The following is a 9,742-nucleotide window of genomic DNA, read 5'->3' on the forward strand; positions in this document are numbered from 1 at the left end:
AATTTTTAGAACCAGGTTTGTACGAAAGTTTGCTTTTACACTCAAATTTTTCCTCGATTCATAGGTTGCAATACAGATGTTGTACTAGGAGGCAAGAAAATAATATTTATGCTTCCGAAGTCGCTGATTGAGGTATGACTTGGACAATTGTAAATCACAAGTAAGATTTTCTTCTTTTGAAAATAGTTTATTCAACTTGTCGAATAATCAAAACTAATGTTTAATTATAAAATTAAAGACAGTCAAGATTTCCTTTCACGCAAAAATAGTCTATGTATCTGTTGATACGTATTTCGCTTTAATAAAGCTCATCAGAACAGTTATTCATAGGCTTTCTCAACGTGAAAATTAATCTTTTCCTGTCTTTGTGAAGCAACGATAAAATGGCTTCGAAACGGACGCAATAGCGACATCTGATATTAAATCCGTAAAATAGTTTCGAAACACAATTCAGATAACTGCCTTAATCTGAACCTTCTATAAATGCAAGGTATAACAGACGCTGATAAAGATGTTAATAGAGACATGGGGAATCTAAAATTTGCATTCCACGACATGTCTCCTCAGCTAAGCAGAAATCGTTAGCGAATTGGTTTCTTGTACTCATACAGAGTAGATCCGAATAAAAATAAAATTAAAGACAGTCAAGATTTCCTTTCACGCAAAAATAGTCTATGTATCTGTTGATACGTATTTCGCTTTAATAAAGCTCATCAGAACAGTTATTCATAGGCTTTCTCAACGTGAAAATTAATCTTTTCCTGTCTTTGTGAAGCAACGATAAAATGGCTTCGAAACGGACGCAATAGCGACATCTGATATTAAATCCGTAAAATAGTTTCGAAACACAATTCAGATAACTGCCTTAATCTGAACCTTCTATAAATGCAAGGTATAACAGACGCTGATAAAGATGTTAATAGAGACATGGGGAATCTAAAATTTGCATTCCACGACATGTCTCCTCAGCTAAGCAGAAATCGTTAGCGAATTGGTTTCTTGTACTCATACAGAGTAGATCCGAATAAAAATAAAATTAAAGACAGTCAAGATTTCCTTTCACGCAAAAATAGTCTATGTATCTGTTGATACGTATTTCGCTTTAATAAAGCTCATCAGAACAGTTATTCATAGGCTTTCTCAACGTGAAAATTAATCTTTTCCTGTCTTTGTGAAGCAACGATAAAATGGCTTCGAAACGGACGCAATAGCGACATCTGATATTAAATCCGTAAAATAGTTTCGAAACACAATAACTGCCTTAATCTGAACCTTCTATAAATGCAAGGTATAACAGACGCTGATAAAGATGTTAATAGAGACATGGGGAATCTAAAATTTGCATTCCACGACATGTCTCCTCAGCTAAGCAGAAATCGTTAGCGAATTGGTTTCTTGTACTCATACAGAGTAGATCCGAATAAAAATAAAATTAAAGACAGTCAAGATTTCCTTTCACGCAAAAATAGTCTATGTATCTGTTGATACGTATTTCGCTTTAATAAAGCTCATCAGAACAGTTATTCATAGGCTTTCTCAACGTGAAAATTAATCTTTTCCTGTCTTTGTGAAGCAACGATAAAATGGCTTCGAAACGGACGCAATAGCGACATCTGATATTAAATCCGTAAAATAGTTTCGAAACACAATTCAGATAACTGCCTTAATCTGAACCTTCTATAAATGCAAGGTATAACAGACGCTGATAAAGATGTTAATAGAGACATGGGGAATCTAAAATTTGCATTCCACGACATGTCTCCTCAGCTAAGCAGAAATCGTTAGCGAATTGGTTTCTTGTACTCATACAGAGTAGATCCGAATAAAAATAAAATTAAAGACAGTCAAGATTTCCTTTCACGCAAAAATAGTCTATGTATCTGTTGATACGTATTTCGCTTTAATAAAGCTCATCAGAACAGTTATTCATAGGCTTTCTCAACGTGAAAATTAATCTTTTCCTGTCTTTGTGAAGCAACGATAAAATGGCTTCGAAACGGACGCAATAGCGACATCTGATATTAAATCCGTAAAATAGTTTCGAAACACAATTCAGATAACTGCCTTAATCTGAACCTTCTATAAATGCAAGGTATAACAGACGCTGATAAAGATGTTAATAGAGACATGGGGAATCTAAGAGACTATAGACTAGAATCTCTATAGACTATTTTTGCGTGAAAGGAAATCTTGACTGTCTTTAATTTTATTTTCATTCGGATCTACTCTGTATGAGTACAAGAAACCAATTCGCTAACGATTTCTGCTTAGCTGAGGAGACATGTCGTGGAATGCAAATTTTAGATTCCCCATGTCTCTATTAACATCTTTATCAGCGTCTGTTATACCTTGCATTTATAGAAGGTTCAGATTAAGGCAGTTATCTGAATTGTGTTTCGAAACTATTTTACGGATTTAATGTTTAATTCTTTAGCAAAAAAAAATTGCATTTTGTTGAAGCATATTCCCATTTAAGGGTATTGTCCGATTACGTTGCACCTTAAACCATTAAAAAGTACACAGTCAACTTGTTCTTGAGATGATACTCCTACACTCTTAGGTTTTAATACATTCGCATTGAACAAAGGTTCTATCTTGTGTTTATTTTTATTAATTGTGTATATTATTGAGTGATTTACACGAATTCCTTCACGATCATTACGTTTTGCGTTTCCAAAACCATTCGCATTCCAATTAGCGATATACTTCCAAGGGTAGTGCGTGAGGTAAAGTTACATTTTACCTACAATTTATTTGTAAAAACGTCAATGCTCGTCGTCGTTGTAACCTGACAATATTGTGTGAAATTCCGTCGCTAGAAGCGGTCGATCGTTAGCAGCGGAGTCGTAATAAACAGATGCACTTTTTCTGACTACACTGTGAATGTAAAATAAATTATCATTTAAAACCATATTTTTGTTTATCTTCGACAGTGCTCTAAATATTGGGAGAATTTGCTATTAACTTTTCCAGCACAGCGGACCGTGTAAGTCAAAGGTTCCTGATCTCTAATCTAAAGTAGTCGCTGATTCGTGAAATATCCTTTAGGCGAGCAATTTTGTTGGCAAAATATCTAAATGGAAATTTCCAACCAAATAGTCGGATCAAATTGAAATCAAGCCGTATACACTTTCACGATTGGTGTTTCGTAACAATACATTATTTACCGGATTTTTAAACCATGTCCTGAAATTATTTCTTTCTGAAATTTTATCCGCATCTTTCAAAGGCGATAAAGCAACAGTCGGATCTGTCTACTGTTAAGAGATAGTTAGTCTTTGTTATTGCCTTTAATAATATCTACCGTGGGCGCAGATAAAATATTAGGAAGATATAATTTTAAACAAATCCTATTAATCCGGAAAACAATGTATCATTGAAAAATTAAACAGTTATCGGCCAAGAACTCACTGAAGCCAACCACCTAGGAAACATTAGGCTACAAAAAGCCGTTAACAGTATAACATCACCTCTCACAAATGGACTCTTCAATATATGTGATAATTTCCTAATAGATCCAAATAGTAATATTTATTACAACCATAATTTAATACAAAGCAGTTGCGTGTAGAACAGCCCTTAATATACTTAGATATCTTACTACATACCTAATTACTCTTACTTCAAATTGCAAACGCCAATGTCATATTTTAATCAAGCACATTTGGTATTTAACAAACATTAAAGAGTCGTAATGTCAGTTCGTTAAATTTGAGAGAAGTCTCCTATATTCAATTAGGGTTAGCGTAAGTCACGATACGTTTGTATCATGTTTTAAATATTTTTACCTTTTAAATATTTTTAAATCTATAATCTCTCTTGAATTTCAGCCGGCGTTGTGGCGTTTAATGCTGCCAGGTCTATACAAACCGCAATAGGTATTATAGTTGTGAAATTATTTAGAAGCCAAAGCTACTTATATCTTGATTTGCACTATATAAATCTCGTAAATTTATATCCAAAAGGTTCTCGTCAAAATTTACAAAAAAATCGAAGAATTTAATTTGATTCTTACCAATAATTTCTTTTGGATTATTTATATGTATCTTGGATACCGTTAACATAGATGAACAAGAGTGTTTAGAATATTTTCAGTCAAATTTAACGACTAACACAAATAATTGATACGTTTCATGTTTAAAGATTATACCTAATACGTTACAATCGATACGTTTTCATAACTTTAATCAACTTTAAGCATTTTTAGTAATACATACACGATTATTATCTCGAATTAAATTCACACAGTTTATAATGGACGAATTTTAATATTTTTTGTTTTAATTGAAGCATACATATACTTAGTATACTTTCAAATATCTTTCTCATGTCGTTATTTATATGGACGAAAGTTATAAATCACAAAAAAATGTAGTATGACTTAAAGTATTTTATCATAGAACTCGACACTGACTTTGAAATTAAACAATTTCATTGTTTAATATTTACCCTAGAGTCTAGACATACAGATAAATGCTAAAAATAAAAAAATATATAGGTTTGAATTTGCATATATATATATATATATATATATATATATATATATATATATATATATATATATATATATATATATATATATAATAAAAATTTAGTATTTCTTGGGTTTAGGTTTAATAAAATATATATTACATGTGGAACTAGATTTTAATTTCCATTGCAATCAACCAGGCAGGAAACCCTTGCTTTTGTCAAGATTCTAAAATGTACATGTATAAGACAAACAGTTATTGTAAAATATGTATATATATATGACTTACTAAAACGTAAAACGGGACACAGACATTAATGAATTGACAAATAAAAGTTGATATCTGATATCTCATGGTTTACTGTCATTAGTATATAATTATTTTTATATGAGCGTATCATTGATGTTTTCGACAGAGGTAAAATGGAGATATGTTATGACTTTAACCTCTGTCGAAAACATTATTTTTACCTCTGTCGAAAACATCAATGATACGCTCATATAAAAATAATTATATACTAATGACAGTAAACCATAAGATATCAGATATCAACTTTTATTTGTCAGTTCATTAATGTCTGCGTCCCGTTTTACGTTTTGGTAAGTCATATATATCTCGAGGTAGTGATATTTGTGCAATGTGTATCCAACAACGGACAATAGTGTGCTTCTACCATATTGACTACCACACATATATGTTACTACCTAGAGAGGAAAGAGTATTCAGAAGTAAAATATACAGATGTCTCGGTTTCAACGAAATGTTACATAGGGACGAACCACTTAGATAAAACAGTAGGTAGAGCGGTAGAGCTTTCGCTCGATCGGCCACGGATACGAATATCGCCAGCTACGAAAGCTTTTCTATTATATAAAAAAGACATTATCAGTTTTGTCGAATCTTCACTGTGCAACACACATCAGTTGTTTTGAGGTAATAAGTGAGTTTCTGTATAAACCAATGAAGCTTAATATTACAATTAACACAGTGGTTTTTAAAATAATTTGATTTAAATATCTAGACTTTACAATGGATCCAGCTGACTGACAAGAACACCTAATGTATGGGTTTTACCAGGCTTAATAATATTTGTTGGTCTGTGTCGTTTTAACTCTGATAAGTACCACGCGTTAAATTATTGTTAGCTACAATTACACAAGGCACTGAGGATGATCTGTTCAGATCGAAAACGTTATGCTAGTACTTAAATTTTGACGACACTTTTCATAAAGTTTTAACTATGTTTTTATACCACAATACAAGTGTGAAGTGTTTTAAGTTCTGTGTTTTTTTTTAAACGATGGTATACAGCCAACTACGGGGTTTTCCCCATTAATTTTAATAATATTTATTTATTTAGCAGCTTCTCTGCGCCAGACCCAGTGAGCTCTTTTATGCGTTACATTTTGTATGCTAAGTAAATGCCTTGTTACTATATAAAGTAGGATTCACTGCCTGTACAAATAGTCGCTTGTTATATCTGTACGACTGCGATACCTAAAGCGAGTGCTGATCCAACATTCATTAACACGCCTAACGTCGTCATATCATGTATTTACTACTTATGGAATTAGCAATTATTTCATAATTCATAGATGCAACGCAATACTATTCTTAATTTCGACATATTCTAGTCAACTTGACATTTTTCGTTGAAACATCATCTACGTCTAGACAACAATAGTTTTAAAATAACTTTTTTTATTTTGCAAACAATTTTTATTCCTAACCGAACATCGCAATGAACTAAATTTCTCTTAGACACAATACTGATGACCTCCCAGTACCTGTTCGTTGAGAATTAAATCTGTTTTTACACAGTTGACTTATATTTCAAGTAAATCTAATTTTTTACTTCTTTGTCGTCTTTGCAAAATTTCAATGTTACGGTAGAATTGATGACTCTCTACAATAAACTGGTTGCTATATTTTATATTTGTTTTAAAGTTGTCCAAATTAGTTCTGTGTTCCGTTATTCTATTTAGTCCTTGTCAAAAAACTGTTATTATTTAATATTAAGATAATTGTGAGAAAAGAAATTGTTAACCTTCTAAATTTCTGTTTTGACTGCAACAATAAAAAGTAAAGTACTGGATTTAATTAAAATATTCGAAATCAATTACTCGTCATTACTGTGCCATCATTAACCATATTAAAGACCAGTGATACTGCTTCTAACGAAAGTTTCATCATCATCTTTGGGTCGACAATGCTCTGTGGATTCCGGCCTGCTCTAAGATTCATCGCCATTCTGTGCCGTTTCTGGCAACGTGGTGCCATGTTCTGACCACTAGTATCCCTGAGTCGGTCCCAACTCCATCTAACCACCTAATTCACGGTCGGCATGTGCTTCTTCTTCCCATAGATGTTCCTGTCATTAGCTTTTTAGCAATTATAATATCAGTTATTCGTATTACGTATTCAGCCAATCTAAATCGCTGTGTTTTAATCAACGTTACGACATCTGGTTCATTAAAGGGTTGATATAATTCGAAATAATATCTTTTGCGCCACTGCCCTTGATTGTTTATAGCTCCAAATATTTTGCGGAGTAACTTACACTCGAATATTCCCAGAAGTCTTTCATCTTTCTTCGTTGGAGTCCATGTTTCCGCCCCATATAAGAGGACCTGCCTCAGCAGTGTTTTGTATATAATAATTTTAGTTTTTCGTTGGATACCTCTTGAGTAGAATTGTTTTTGTAAGGTTTATTCGTCTTTTAATTTCTTCGCTCGTTTTGTTGGTAGTAGTCACTAGCTAGGTATGTGAAGCTGTCGACACGTTCAAAGATATAATTTCCAAATACTGTTTCCCGTTCCTCATTGGCTATAGGATCCTTAGTACCCAACATGTACTTAGTTTTGCCTTCGTTAATGACTAGACCGACCTGTTTCGCCGACGTTTTTAATTCTAGGAAATATTGATCAACATCGCCCTACGCCCTATTATTTCAATTTCATCAGTGTATGCTAAGATTTGTATCGATCTATTGTAAATAGATCACCGTCTCGGACTGCCTTTTCCAAGGCAATGTTAAATAGGAGGCAAGCTAGGACATCCCCTTGTCTGAGTCAATCCCTTCCATCTCAAAGGACCGAGAACTTTCTCCCTGTATCCTAACGCTGGCCTGTTAGACATTGTCATTCTCGTTAATCCGATAAGCTTTTCTGGTATACGAAACTCACGGATTGATTAGTATAGTACTTTTCTCTTGAAACTGTCGTATGCGGTCTTGAAGTCTAAGAATAGTTGATATGTTTCAATGTTCAATTTTAATGTTTTCTCTAGGATCTGTCTTATTGAATGAATCTAGTCAATTGTTGATTTTTCTGGAGTAGATCCGGCCTGGTATTTTCCGACTCTGCCAATTGTGTAAACTTGTGGCCTTTCGTAGAGAATATTTCTAGTATTTTGTAATTAGTTATTAACAGGGTTATATCTCTGTAATTACGACACTAGAGCTGATCGCCTTTTATGTAACGGGCATATAACGCCTTGAGACCATTCACAGGGCATGGCCTCATCATGGCCTGACAAAAGGTAAAAGTTTATGCAGTGGTTGTAACAGGGCGTCACCACTATTTCTGATAAGTTCTAATAGATTCTAATCACTTCGATCTGCTATGGTGTTATCTGCTTCTTCGATATGATGGCAGTTAAATTTTACGTCGAAAAATTCAACCCTTCGGTTCAAGATCGAGGCCGTATCACTTGGGATATTCCTTCTCCATCCTTACAGTTTCGTATTCTTGGCTTAAACTCTTTACTGATTTTGTTTAGATTTCCCTAGAACTTTCGAGTTTCGTTTTGATTTCTTAGCTATTCCATGTTTCTAACTTCTTTTCTTCAAATTGCCTTTTTTTTTCTTCTATGTCTTTATCTCTATAATCTTTTTTCTTTCCTTCTTAGGGTCCGGTATTCCTCTTTTGCTCTTCTTGTGCATCTAGCTTGATATGTCTTTTAGACATGCTCTATTTTTGTTATCTGTTGCTTCTTGGTACTCCTCGTCAAACCATTTGTTTGGTTTAACTGGTTTGGTTTTCCCCAATATTCCTTCACATTTTCCCCCACTTCCAGGCTCTCTATTTCCTCATCCATTTGTGTCCTATACTCTTTAGCAACGGTTTCAATGTGCAGATTATCAACATTAATTATGTCTTGTTTTATATGTTTATCCTTCTTTAGGTTTGATATTCTTTCTCTGATTTTTGCCATTACAAGAAAGTGGTCACTATCTATGCTTGGACCTCGGTAGCTTCTGACATCCATGCGGTCGAAAGAATGCCTTGCATCTATTAGGATGTGATCTATCTGGTTAATGGTTTCATTGTCAGGTGATTTTCATGTTCCTTAGTGTATCATTTTATGGGGAAATCTTGTTCCTACCACTATCATGTTTTTGGCGCTTGCAAAGTATATTAGTCTCAACCCGTTATCATTTGACTCCTCATGTAAGCTCTCACATACTATAGTTGGCTGGAAAAATTGCTCTTTGCCAATTTTTGCATTTATTATTTATCTTCAGCAATTATTTTCACGTCATGACGTGGACATCGATCATATTCTTTGTCTAAGGTGTCGTATAAGTCGCCTTTTTCGTCTCCTTTTTTCTACTAATTACTGTTTTTACTGACTAGAAAACCACTGTCAAACTCGTGTTAGATGCTATGTCCGCTATAGTCTATATTGTAGTCTATCCTTTCGACAATTCCTAAAACAGTCCATCTCGTCTCTTGAATAGCTATTACATCGGCTTTCATTTTATTCAGTTCTTGTGTTAGCAATTTAAGAGCGCTTGGGGCATAAAGGGTTCGTACGTTCGATGTTCCTTTGTCGTTTGGTAGGTCGTCCTGATTTAAACAGTCCAGCTTTTCTTCTTTGTTCTTTCATAACAATAAGTTGTTTAAAGGAAATTTGCCCTACCCCATAATCTTCGAAATATCATTTCTCCCCCTCTCGTTGTCGTTAACCTTTTGCCCAACCCGTTAATCTTCGAAGGACCATTTCTCCCTCACTCGTTTACCCTGACTCTGCTTCCCACTGGCGTTGGTTACCACAATCTTCTACAGAATTACTCAGGTTACCGGCTACAGAGTTACTCAGGTTACCGGTGGTCACCGCGTGGAGGTGAGAGTCGGGATTGAGCAGGAGAGGCTAGTGACGCTAACAGGATACAGCAAAAGTTGAGTAAGGCAGGAAAAACAAAACAGAGCAATAAAATTTTCAGATAGATATTTCAAAAATAATTTGACTAATGTTTGTTAAACAAA

Source organism: Diabrotica undecimpunctata, chromosome 3 (assembly GCF_040954645.1).
Source record: "Diabrotica undecimpunctata isolate CICGRU chromosome 3, icDiaUnde3, whole genome shotgun sequence".
In the NCBI taxonomy this organism is placed as follows: Eukaryota; Metazoa; Arthropoda; class Insecta; order Coleoptera; family Chrysomelidae; genus Diabrotica; species Diabrotica undecimpunctata.